Genomic DNA, 14,093 nt, shown 5'->3' on the forward strand with positions numbered 1-14,093 from the left:
TTGAAGCATATGGGGCTGTTTCAACCCTGGTAAAATCACTTTAGAAACCCTCGGAACGTCTGCCCAAGGCTTCTCTCTCTGGACTTTGTAATGTCAATATACCTCTCAGGCCAAAGAAGAAACTCCTCTCTGAAGTAACAGCTCATTCCTTTGACTTTTTGTTTTTCAAAAATAAGAAGCAACTGGAAGTTAAGACAGACACAAAATATCTGACTTTCAACCTAAAATGGAAGTGATAGCTTCCAGGAATCCCTGTCTGAGAGTATCCAGCTGTGGTTTCTCCAGCCACAGCTGGAGTGTGTTGGTTTCTCTGGAAAGCCTGAAGGGTATAATAAACAGACAAGGACAACACCACACAGCAGGTTACATGCTTGCCTTTTCCCCCTGAGCTTCAAGAGCACATAAGCAGCTCCTTCTCTTAATGAAGACAGAGCCTGAGACAAAGAAGACATTATTAAGGTTGTTGGATAAACAGAGAGGGGATCATTTGAAAAAATGTTCTTTTTCTGAGAGGATCTCGAACTTGCTACGGTACAGGATGACCATGAATTTTTAATCCTCCTGCCTCCACCTTGTGAGCTTACAGGTCCACACCATGATCAGTCTTAGGCAGTGTTGGGGATCACACTCGGGTCTTTGTGCAGACCCGCTGAGGCACACAAGTTCACACAAGCTAAAGCTGCTGGGAAGAAGGAAGCTCCACCGAGAAAGTATCTCCATCAGTCTGGCTTGTGGGCAAGTCTGTGAGACATTTGCTTGATGGAAGGGCAGTGCCACCTCTGGGCAGGTGGCCTCGGGGATGTAAGAAAGCAGACTGAGAAAATCAAGGGAAGCAACCTCAGCTTGCAAAGACTATGGAGGAATGCTGTGTCCTTCCGTCAGGTTCCTGCCTGAGTTATTGCCCTAACTTCCCCAGTGGTAGACCATAAGTTGTAAGATGAAATAAACCCTTTCCACACCCAAGTTGCTTTTGGTCCTGGTCTTTGTCACAACAATAATAAGTGGACTAGAATACTAGTTAAGCAGTAGCCTCTACCCTGGAGATGCCATTCATGTAAATGTTTTTTAATGTGATGAACAGAAGTATAATACTGTAAACCAGGAGTCAGCAAGCTAGAGCCTGAGGATCCAGTCCAGTGTGGCCCCTCCTATCCTGTATGTCATGTTTTACTGTGGTATGTGCCATGCATGATGTCTGCAATGGCCTAGTCACTGCAACAGCTGCTGAATGATCTTGAGGAAAACTGTGTGAACTATGGAGGAATTTTAGTTCACAACCTTGCTGCTCTGACAAGACATCACATCCAAAGACCTTCTAGTTCTGTTTGATCCGGCTGGAATACAGACAAGCCTTTAATCCAGGAGACAGAGGCAAGCAGATCTCTGAGTTCAAGGCCAGCCTGGTGCAGAGCAAATTCCAGGAAAGCTTAGGTCCAGGCTTGGTGGTACACACCTTTAATCCTAGCACTCAGGAGAAAGATGCACACAGATCTGAGTTTTAGCCAGTTCTGTTCAGGCAGTTCAATTAAGTCAATGAGCTGAGAGGCAGTGCAGTGGAGTTGAGTTCCTGGCAGTTTAGTTTGTAGAATTCAGAGGCAGTTTTTACCAGGAGAGTTTTACAGAGAGAGGCTGAAGAGAGAACAAGCTAGACATGGTTAAAGACTGAATGAGCCAGAGAACATGAAGGAGCCAGAAGATTAGAACAGATTACTAAAGTTAGTTTGAGGCCAAGCAGAGCAATTCAGTGAGAAACTGAGAGAAGACAGATTGAATCAGTTAGCTGGGAGAGGAGTTTGAGCCAGAACAGCTGAGTTGAACCAGCCAGCCAGAGTTCAGAAAGAGCTAGAAAGGGTGACATGATTCAGTACTGTCTCTGAGGCTGAAATTCTAGGCCTAGATTAGATTGTAAAGAGGTTAGAAGTTTCCAGGATCAGGCTTAAGTTAGCAGGAGCAGTAAGCGTTGGAGACAACAATTACATCTGTAGTATAAAAGTTACTTTTTTGCTACAAAAGCAAAAAAAAAAAAAAAGAAAAGAAAAAAGAAAGAAAGAAAATGTTTGCTACTCATACTTCATAGGGGGAAAAAACTGACTTCAAAAAATCTGTAGCTTAAATGAAAAAGAAATGTAGTAAGTAAATGACAAGTGATTCCAGAATACCCACAAGATATATCTTAGCTCTAGGGGAATGGGTCTTTTGCCACACACCACAGGAGAGAGGGCGGATTTTAGCCAGTGGAGGAGCAAAGCAGCATTTACGTTTTGAGTAAAATGTGTGAGATGGAACAATTAGTGAATTGAAAATGATGAACAGCAGTGACCCAGGAAATTGCAGAATCGGGATTTTAGAGGCAACGTGTCGAACATCAACTGGAGACTGCAGCTGCCCTCCATGGTCCCCTCTCCTGTTTTCATGAACAGTCACTGGGGGACTGGAGGAAGCATTCACCTTCAGGTAGGGACTGGAAAGCCTGGTGATAAAGCAGAAACATTTGATCTCTGCTGCAGATAATTGTTACCTTTTTGTAATTTACTGAAAGCAGAACATGAACCAAAGGTTCTTGAAGACTTTGCTTTCATTCTTTGCTTTGGGGTGTACTTCTCAGTGTGTTTTTATTTTGTACCTTTACATATCCAGTAAGTGGAGCTTTGCATAGAGGAAGAGCCAAAAGGTAGCTGCTGCGTAAGCCAATAGAGGGGCATCAGCCATGTTTCTTACTTTGGTCTCATTGTCTTCACAGAATAGTGCCATCCCCCCTAAAGGCAGCATCCTAAGTCATATGGTGTGTGCGTGTGTGTGTCATTGTGTGTCAGCAAGGGTGGGCTAGGCCATGCTTCCGTAACAAATAAGTCCTGCGTCTCAGTGCGAGCAGGGGTAGGTTCTTGTTCGTGTCACATGTTCCTTGTGTGTGAGCAGGAGTCCCTGCCTGCTATTGCCATCCAAGGAACTAAACTGACACGTTGAAAACTTGTCTTTTGGGCCACTGAGGACTCTCAGCTACTGCCTCTCACCTGATGCACGTCAAAGTGCCACAAATCATTTTCACGCCCGGTTTATGGAAAACACTTCTGCCAAACCAGTTTTCACAGTGGAAGAGGCGCCTACATTAATATAACAACATATCCCATAGATATGTTGCATCCAAACATTAAACACATAGGAGGCCTTTCTGATGTTGATTAGGTCAAGAAATATTAATACCAGGTGTCTGCTGTGGGCCACGTCCTTTCCTGGTCACTAGGAACAAAACAAACTCCAAAGGAGAAGGGCCAACCTCCACGGAGCTCTCCTCCTAAGAAGGGAAGGAAGTAAACAGCAACCATGCTACTTTATAGATATGGAGGACAGTCGGTGTTAATTGTATCCTGGAAATAAACAAGATCTGGGAACTAACAGAAAATGCTAAGTGCTGGGAGCCAACACGTCTCCGCCTCTGAACTGTTTCTCATTTGATCTTGAGTATGGCAGATGGCTTGGGGGCTCTGGAGATTGCCTCTGCCTAAAGGCAAGCAGTGTAGGCAGATCTACATATTCCTAACATTCTCTAATCCAATAAAGATGCAGAAGTGCTAACCAGTAGCAGCTGGAAGGGCACAGGTCTTGCCAGGGCCATGTGGTATCCTGAGGCCCCTTAAAGCTAAGGGGACAGTCTTTAGGAAAAGACTTGGGCTCTGAGATGCCGCCTTAAATATAGTCCAGAAAAATCAATGTCCAGAAAGGAATACTTCAGGACGTGGTAAGGAGACAGTGAGGACAATACTTGGCCCTAAAGACCAAAAAGAACAAACAAAGGTGTATCCCTCGGTGTGTGTGAACAGGGTTTGCAGACATGGCCGCATTGCTTTTGGGTCCTAGAAGATTGCAGTGTTTCTCTTCATTTATAATGAATGACATGTCTGAAATGAATTTTCCTAGTTCAAATTTTGGTTCTTGTTTCTGTCTTCCTAAAATAACTATTTCGTTTTCTCCAAAGCCCCACGGTCTTTTCAGTAGCTCTCATCATTAACTCCTGCAGTGTTTTAAAACCAAATAATACCCCTTGCATTCAGTAAGACCTTTCTATTTCCCCTACAACTTCTCCAACAATCTTTGTGTTAAGGCTGCCAGCAAAGTGTGTGGATCAAAACGGTATCTTCTTCATACATGGCTTTTTCTATTAACACAACTCACCTCTCCTTGTCAGAACACTTGGCTATGAGACATTGACCCCCTTTAAAGTTCTGGTTCAGGTTTCAGTTTGAGCAGTGACCTTGAGTGGAAGAACTGCCTGCCACTGTGACAAATCAGGTCCCTCTGGGAAGACATGGCTATTCATTTCCAACCACAAAGGGAGAACCTGAGGGATCTTAGTATCTCAACAGTGGAAACTGGGCAAACGAGCAACTACCTGACTTTGATCAGCCAGAGATGCAGAGGAAAGCTGCTGTCCTGCATATCTCCAGAGCTCAGGCCTCCTTCCAAAAGGACCCAGTGAGGATTCTTGAGCTGAACTTTCAGACTGCAGACAGCGTCTTACCCCTGTGACCTACCTTCCAATGGCCCAACTCTCACTAACCTACTCTACAATGGGATAGATCTCTGCTGGAATGCCACCAACAGCTTGTGTACCGTAGCGGGTTGCATGAACAGTCAGAGTTACTTTGCTTCTGGCTTTAATACACGGCATTGCAACCCCTTTCATGCAGGGACTGAATGCTCAGCTCCTGAATGTCAGATTTTGTTATGTGCCTTGCACGATCTGGTTATACATACTTTGATTTATTAAGGGTCCCATCCAAGCCTTTGACTCCAGAACCTTTAACTGTGTTTATTCTTGCTCTAACTTTTCTGTTATGAAAACATGTCTATGCTGGACACTCAGAGTTACCCACATCCCTTACCAGCCAGTCAGCATCTGGTAAGACTCCAGGAAAATAACAGTTAACTTTGATTTAAGTCTGTGAGTGTGTGGGTGAGCTGAACATGCATACTGATCTAGATCAGGCTTGGCTGATAGTAGCTGGACTCACTCACATGTGTGTGTCCCAAACTGGCAGGCTGACTAGGAGGTACCTGATCCATGTAAGCCACACACATATACACACACCATTAAGACCGTTATCCATGAAATAGTGCAGCTCAGATCTCAAGTCAAGTGTCTAATGATTCAGAACCTCTTGTTGCCATGGGTACCACTGTAGACTATCCTCGCTTACATTTTCTAAATTATCACCAAGTGAAATTTACTAGAAATATTCTATTTTTTTTATCTTCTGCTGACGCATTCCTTTTGATTGGACTCAAAATGCCCTCAATATTGCTCTTCTTTTCCTTGGAGGGAAGTCTTTGTAGTCTTCTGATAATTTGTGGAAACAAGTATCATTGAAAGAAGTACCCATAAGGCATTTCAGGAGACCCATAAAAATCTTTTTATGGCAGTAACTTGATGCAGGTAACTTATTGCCTACCCTGACACCTCTCATGCCCTTTCCACAGGAGAGAAAATAACTTATCAATGTTGTCACCTGTCACTCACATGGAAATGAAAGAGATGAACTCATTCCTATGCTGGTATGATGTTGGATAGGGCAATCCACATGTATCCTTAGAGAAGGTTCTGTGAGGAAGACTACCTGCACAGCAGCTATGATGAACGATGCCAGACTTATTGTTGCTGAGACAACCATCTTGGTTCTCCATGAAGCTGCCCTTCCTGACCATCTTTCCTGGAGCAGAATAAAGTAACACTGTTCATTTATTGATTGGTTTATTTTCTTTTTGATTGTATGTGTATGTGTATGTGTATTTCTCTGAATGTATATCAGGGCATCATATGCATACAGTGCCCGAAGAGGCCATCAGAGGGCATTAGACCCCAGGAACTGGAACTATAGATGGGTGTGAGCTATAGATGGATGTCAGTAATGGGGACTGAACAACCTGGGTCCTCTGCAAGAGAAGCCAGTATTCTTAACTGCTGGAGCCATATCTCCAGCTCCCCCCCCCCTTTTTTTAATTCCTTAGGTTACACATAAGAAATGCACACCCAAGACACAGCAGTTGATTTTATCCTATAGTAAACTCCAATAAACACTATCTTCCCTGTAGACAACCCTCTTCTCTTTGTGTTTTTAATTGCAAGGCCCCATACAAAGAGTTTCTTTATTTCCACAGTTTGGTTTTTAAAAAATGCAACAGCGGCCATCCATTTATTTGAAACAGTTTATAAAGGTATGGATCAACAGGAACTTCCACATTTCATGGGGTTTGCCTCTAGTCTAAGGAAAATGAAGATGGCAGCCACCCTTCCGCCGATAGCAGGCAAATATGGTGTATTCTACATACTTAGACACATTTCCCAGCCATACAACAGAAGGTGTGGAAATGCCTGTGATGCCTGAATCATTGAGCGCTTCCCCATCTGTCTTGTCAATGACAGCACGATCATACTGCTCTGACTTCACATCTGTAAGCTAGAAAACTGAAGCTCTGCTTTTGATTCATCCTCACGAGATGGGACTAATTCCTCAATAAGACATTTTCTCCACAGAGAGTTACAACCAAAACATAGTTAAACAGACAGTTACTAAATGCAGGGGCTGGCAAGATGACCGCGTGAGGACAGAAAGACACCTGTTGCCAAGCCTGACAAGCTGAGTATCATTTCCCCAGTTCCTGGGACACATGGCGGAAGGAGCGAACCAACTCCTGAAAGTTGTCTTCTGATGCCCACTTACACACACACACACACACACACACACACAGAGAGAGAGAGAGAGAGAGAGAGAGAGAGAGAGAGAGAAATCAATAAAAAATTAATAAATTAAAAAATTAAATATTCTCAAGTACTGCCTCACTCAATTTTATGAAAAACAATACCACAGACAATCCTACACTGATTAAAGTCATGGTGTAACTCAAATTCTATTTTCTGCCTTATGTCACTATTATTTAAAATTTATAAATACAGTTTGACTCAGGAAAGTTGTAAGATTTTTTTTCCCTAAATTTATCCTACTGCTAATATCTCTTAGAGTGTTAATATTTTATTTCTAGTCATTCATCTGGTTAATTAAAAGTTCTTAACATTAAGACATGCAACATTAATAAGTTTTAAAAGCACTGCTAATTATAGCATTTTGTGTTTTAGATATTAAATCTGCAGGTGCATTGAGACAGCTGCTAGAGCTTTGTCACTTGTAAATGCACATATGGAAACTGGTTTGCTAACTTGAAGATTAATGTATAGGGAAGAGGAAATGGCTCAGTTGGTAAAATGCTTGCCATATGGGCACAGAGTTCAATCCCCAGAACCAAAAAACAGGCATGGTGGCATGACCTTGTATCCCTAGGGCATGGGGCTGGTGATAAGAGGATCCTGGGGCTTGCTGCCCAACCAGCCTAATTGAACCAGTGAGTTATAGGTTCAATGAGAGATGCTGTCTCAAGAAAATAAGGTGGACAGAAACTGAGGAAGACTCTTGGGTTCACCTCCAGCCTCCCCCCCCTCTCTGACACACACACACACACACACACACACACACACACACACACACACACTACATTTAGATTATGCACACAGGTGAGAATTCATTCATAAACAGATGATGGGAATGGAAATCGTCCTCCACTCTCTAAGCTGAACTTCATGCCTTAGTGTGAGAGTAACCTACATGATCCCGTGACTCTGCCCAAACACATCTGAATATGTGAGGGATGGTGGGAGGTGGCACAGGAAAGTACACCCTGCTTCTCCCAAAGGCTATGGATCTGAGAGAGACATCCCTACACAGATTCTGTCAGGAGTTAAAACTAAAGACACAAAAAAGGAACCCTGTTCCCGGAAGTTCAGATTTCCACCTCGTCTCTGGATGCCATTTGAATAAAAGCATCGACATCTTTTCCCACCTGCTCCGCCAAGCTAGAAAGGCAGAAGTTATCATGTGAATATATGGTGATTCAGCCTAGGAAGTCTGAGTCATTTTGTCTGTGGATAAACTAAACAAAGAGCAAAGAAACGAGCCAGAGATATTCCTGGCAGAGAGGTAGTTAAGGGCAGAGTGAAAGGTGAAGGTCACAGCCAGACCTTAGCCCTTCAGCATCTGGAGTCTCAGTGAGTCAACTTGACATGGACAGCCCAGACACTGGCAGAGCCCTGGGGTCACACAGACGTCTATCTGTGCCAACGTTGGACCGAAAGGGTGGGACTGAACCCTGTCCCCAGCTCGGATTATGAGCTGTGCTCACATTCTCCAGTGCTTATCCTTAATGGGTGTCTACCTGCTCGTTTCCCTTTGGAGGAACTTCTTCCGACAGCACCTCCTCTTTGGTAGCCTCTGGAATCTCCCATCTCTCGGTTTCTTGGCATGACTTACAAGTGGAATTTGGAAGCGCTGTGGAGGAAGGAAATGAGAGATTGCCAAACTCCATTGGGAAGTATTGTGTAAATATTGCTCTACAACACGGGAAAGGTATTTATCATGTTGGAATAAAACAAATAATAAATGGAAGTTGTAACTGGTTCAGATTAGATAGCGAAGGAAAACCCAAACTTAAATCTCTGCTTTAGTCATAACCAGAGAGGGGACAATGCCCAAGCAGCACCCCTCCCCAAAAAAGCAGCTAAAATGCACTGGCAAAAATTGTATAATTATATAAATAGTTTTTTTGATAGTAAGTAAGACTGAAAAGATTGAGAATTGGTAAGGCTCAGTAGTTGGCAGAAATTTGAAAAGATATCCCAAGTTCCACCTCACGGTATACATGGATGATCTGCCCGTTACTTTTTCCATCACTAATAAGATGTCTGAAAACTCAAGTCCAGAGGATTCTGAGGAGCATGAATTCTCCCAAGGGCTCTGCCAGCAAGAAAGAGCTACAGTGTGCACCATGTCCTTGGAACTGAATGGCGTGACCATTGTCTTTATCTTCTTTTCTCCAGTCTAAGTCCAGCAATACAGCAGCCTTGGCCAGAGCCTGCACCAAGTGCAGACTCCAGCACTCAGCAATCATCATCAGGACTTTGGTGGTATGTTACAGTGTCTGTCACTTATGCCAGCAATGACAGTAATTTCTAGTAATTTTCCATTTAAATACCAGATCCCTTAAAACAAAATATTGAAGGGGCTGGAGCGATGGCTCATCAGTTAAGAGCACTTGTTGCTTTTGCAGAGAATCTGGGTTCAATTCGCAGTGCCCACATAGTAACTAGCAATTATCTGTAACTCCAGTCCCACAGAATTCTATTCCCTTAGATACCAGGTACACAAATGGCACACAAATATACATGCAGTCGAAACACACATAGACGCACATTCTTAATTTGTTAAAAAATTTAAATATATGTGTATATGTATGTGCCTGTATCTACACAATGCATTCACATACCATGGAAGCCAGAAGAGGGCGTCAGATCCCCCTGGAACTGAAGCTACAGACACTTGTGAGCTAGCTGCCTGGTGTGGGTGCTGAGTCTAAACTGTGGTCCTCTCCAAACACAGCATACACTTTACACCCCCAAGTCACCTCTCCCGACTGTAAATTCTAGGTTCCCATCACCACCAAAAGTAATAAAGAAGTGTTCACTTCAAGAGTCGGTAGGGTGAACTAGTCAGGGTGCCAAACACTGCCCACACCCCATTCCCATAAGACTAAGACGGTAGTCTTATCTTTGGAGAAATCAATACATCTCTACACAGAAGTTTCATTTAAGATAATTTTAAAACACTAGAGTCATGTTTATGAGTAAGCAACTGAAGCATAATTCAAACAGTAAACATCCCATCTTGTTAACTTTTTTCTTCTCTCTGTAGGAGGCATTTTCTGGGAAGTTTTATTTAACCCTCATATGAACCTTGAAATGAGTAACTGTCCCTAACCCTGTTGTGCAAAGACTGTTTGTCTGTGTCTGTACACTCGAGTGCAGTGCCCACAGAGGCCAGAAGAGGGCATCAGTTTCCTGTTAATGTCGAAAAGGAGCCACCCTTCTCTTTTGGGAACCGAATTCAGGTCCTTTGCTTTTAATGGATCCATCTCTCTAACCTTTTAGCCCTGGATATGAAATTGAGAGCCATAGCAACTATATAACCTGCCCAGCACTGCACAGCAAGAAGAAAGACCATCGTTTGAAACTATTTGTACCTAAGTGCAAAATATGCTCTTTTAAATTTATCACTCTTTGTTATTTCTCTCTTAGGACATCTTGCTAAAGGCAGAGAGATGAAACTCACTTACAGCCTGTTCAGTTATCCCTACACAGCCTTTTTTATGATTTTTTTTTGTTATTGTGTTTTTTAAATTTTTTAAAAGGTTTGTTTCAGTATCTTATGTGTGTGCATGTTTCTTCCTGAACACATAAATGTGCACCACCTGTGTGTCTGGTATCCGAGAAAGTAGAAGAGGAGTTCAGATCCCCAGAGGCTGTAGTTACAGAGGATTAGGTGCTGGGAGTTAAACTGTACATATTTATAAACATAGTTTTTGAAATAGGGTTTCTCCATGTGACCTAGGCTGGCCTTGAGCTCACACCCCCTGCCTCCCTGCCCTGAGGGCTGGGACACAGGTGGATAGCATCATGCCTGATGCTTGATAGACCTTTATTATTTTAGTCCCCTCGCTGATTGATACTTATTGTCAAAATGACTGGATTTGGAATCTGGGGGATACATCTCTGTGTGTGTCTGTGAGGGTGTTTATAGTTAGCTTAAGTGAAGAGGGAAGACCCACCCCGAGGGTGGGTGACACTACTGCAGGGACTGAGGTCCTGTCCTCAGTAAAAAGGAGAGAGGGAGCTGGCACCAGCATTAGTTTCCTTCTGCTTCCTGACTTTGGATGCAAGGTGATGGCTCCTTCACATTCCCGCTACCATGGTGGACTGCGTCCTCAGATTCTTCTTCCTTCCTTAGGTTGCTGTTGTCAGGCGTTTTGTCTCAGCATTGGGGAATGGGGCTAATCAAGTCCTGATGATAACACTAGGAGCAGCAGCAGCGGTCTCAACTCACAGATGAGAAAACAAGCCCGTAAACGTTTCAGCATGGACCAAACATAACTGCTCTAAAAGAACATTCCATGTGGCTGACGGAAGTCCTGTTTGAGCCCGAGCCCTTTGTTTCTTCCCACTCTGACAGGCCTGTGGTACACCACACAGAGGCTATCACAGGAAACACTCTCGGTGCTTTTTCTAGTTTGCTAGAAAATGCACATTTTCCTCTTCTGTGTATAAAACCTGGAGGCAAAGAACAGAGCCAATGTTAAGTGCCTTTGGGAAACAGCCCAAAACTCCCACAAAAATGTCAGAAGAGCTCAGGTATGCAGCTAGTCAGCAACACTGAGTTCTTAGTCTGGTGAGGCAACTGGGAGCATGATTGAGGGCTGTGGATTGTCATGAGTTCAAGGCCAGTCTGCACATACTGAGTCCCAGGGCAGACTGGGCTACAGAGCAAGACTCTGTCTCAAAAGAAAAAAAAATGCTCCTTTGTTTTTATTCTTATCTCAGCACCTAAGGAATCCTGCACAACCATGCAGCTAGAGGAACAGGTGTTTTGAAAGACAGTTTCACTCCTGTCACAGCAAGAATGGACTAGCCATTCCATCAGACTCCCTCCCAAATGTCAGGGCAGATGGATGTCCTGAAGGTGTCTCAGCCTGCTCTCTGTATCCCACAACAGACTGGAAACCCATCAGCGAAAGCCACTGCGTGCCATCTTTCTGCTGGCAAAGCTCCTTGGAGTTTATTTGTTTCTCTTCAAGATCATCGAAGTCTGCAATTGAGTAACTATAGGTTTGAAGAACACATGCCTGAGGCAGACCCACAAGAATTAGATCCTGAAGCCTGCAATCCTGCTTTGGTGCTTACAGAGTTAAGGAATAAAATGCCCTGACAAAAGCAACTTTAAGTGAGAAAGGGGTCATTTGGCAAACAATTTCAGGTTACAGTTCATCAGTAGAGAGAAGTCAAGGCAAGAACTTGAAGTAGCTATTCACATTCAGAGAGAAGACTTTCTCCACTCATAAGTGCAGGACCCAAGCTCAGGGAATGGTTCCACCCACAGCGGGATGGGTCTTCCACAGTGATTGATACACTCACACATGCACAGAGGCCAGCTTGAGCTAGATAATTCTTCATTGATATTGTCTTCCAGGGTGATTCTAGACTGTGTCAAGTTGACAATTAAAACTAACCATCATGTAAGCTTAAAACTATTTCATTTTGTAAAAAGCAATAAACAGAACAAAGACTGCCACCTATTACCAGCAAATCTGTCAGCTTTCTGCTCCGTGAACTAGATTCTATTCCACAACACAGCCTTTCTCTGTCATTTGTTTCTTTCTCTCTATTCCCTCCCCCTTTTTTTAAATTCTTTTTTAAGTCTCTGCATGTCTGCCACAGTTGTGCTTACTTTTGAGGTATTCCACAAAGTTTATTGCTACATTTCCGCTAATAAGTCAAAACCCACTGAGAGCGAGATGTTGTCAACAGGAAGAGGTAGAGAAGAAAAAGTAGAGAAGCCCGTCGAAGAGGAGCCAGATGCGGGCAGAGATAACCGCAGGTCATGGAACAGGGTTCAAGCCAAGCTGAAGCCAGTTTCCCAGGACTTCAGGGCCCAGGTGACATCTGTATTGTACAAACAAGTTATCTTTGACCCTTGTACAAATGGTTTATTTAAGAGCTCCCAGGGGATCCCAGTTAGGGCAGGGCGCAGCTGGACAAAGAATGAGCCGTGCAGCTAGGGCAGGCATCAGCCTCCACTGGCCTGCAGGGACTCTGCAGTCTACATTCTAGGTTAGAGGGCTGGCTCCTCAGTCCTGTGGCAGCTACTGTGGAGGCCAGATTCCCACTCAAGGTGGAAAGAACACCGGTGCCCTGCAGCTAATCCTTGGAGGTACCAGGACAGCTCAGGGTCATCGTAGTTCTGTGTCTTTCTTCCTGGTAACCACCACTGTCTGGCTTATGTTCTTTTCATTTTTCCTGGGATCAAGAAGTTAATCTTCAAATTGAGAGCATTTGTGGCTCTTCATAACCTTAGCCTATTATAGCGTAACTTGAAAACAAAAATCATTTTCCTTATTTCAAAGCCAGAAAATGTTACATTTCACACATCTCTTTTACACAGCTTCTTCTTTCACTATGCTGACAAGAGTATTTGAGGATGCTTGGGGACACCACCTCAGCTCGCCTGCCCCTGCGCCTCACCTCTTTGGGGAGCACTGCTCATCTCTACTGTGACATAGCTGATGTTTTAGCAAATTCACCAGAAACAAAGCCGTCAAGTGGGCTGTTCAGTGTTCCCAGTATGGATGGAGCTGGCGTCCCTCTGCCTTATAACTGTCCAGAAGGCACTGTTTTGTCATATGAGACCTAAGAAAGTTTTTAGATTTATTTATCTTATCTTACATATATGGAGTTTTGCTTAGATATATGTCTGTGGATCATGTGTGTTTCTGGTATCATCGAGGTCAGAATGTAGGGCTGGAATGGGAGTTGTGAGCCACCATGTGGGTGTCAGGAAAAGAACCTGAGTCCTCTGAATGAATAAGTGCTCTTAACCACTGAGCCATCTCACCAGCTTGCCATCTTGGACATTCTAAATCTGCTTCCAAAGAGTATGTTGCTGGTCCTACACAGAGACAATTGATACAGTTCTTCATAGTCAAGAAAATATTGCTTAACATATTCAACATATGTTACAAATTCTTATCAATGCAATTTTCTCATGAAATGGTTTATTCATAGACACTTGCACATTCAGTAATCACCCACATGAAATATCCTTCCTCTCACAACCCAAGGTAGAAACAGAAAGAAGGGGATGAAGGGGGACCTGCTGGTAACTCTCAGCTTTCTGTTAGGAAGGCAAAGGAAAAGAACTGTCCATCACAAAATATCTTTGAGGATGGAAGGTTGGGAAGTGGTCAGTGACCGTATTTGTCTTTTGGTGAGTTAGCTCTGAGCTGTTCACTGGCTTCCGGGTGTGTAAACAGAACCAATAATGGTGAGCTACAAGGAAGGTTCAGAAAACTGAGGGTGATACTGTGGATTCTGCAAGATTTACACACACGCACACACACACACACAAAGTGTAGGCAGGCAGGTCTGAAGTTAAAGATATACATCC

General features: G+C 43.6%; 1 long non-coding RNA gene across 1 annotated transcript in view; it reads left to right on the forward strand.

The window, feature by feature from the left end:
- LOC132654636 (uncharacterized) overlaps window positions 1-5,691 on the forward strand; it is a 71,365-nt gene extending 65,674 nt beyond the window's left edge. Inside the window, exon 4 of the long non-coding RNA XR_009592289.1 lies at window positions 5,476-5,691. This is a non-coding gene — a long non-coding RNA (uncharacterized LOC132654636). The remainder of the gene's footprint in view (window positions 1-5,475) is intronic.
- Window positions 5,692-14,093: the final 8,402 nt, after the last annotated feature.

Source organism: Meriones unguiculatus, chromosome 6, assembly GCF_030254825.1.
Source record: "Meriones unguiculatus strain TT.TT164.6M chromosome 6, Bangor_MerUng_6.1, whole genome shotgun sequence".
Taxonomy (NCBI): Eukaryota; Metazoa; Chordata; class Mammalia; order Rodentia; family Muridae; genus Meriones; species Meriones unguiculatus.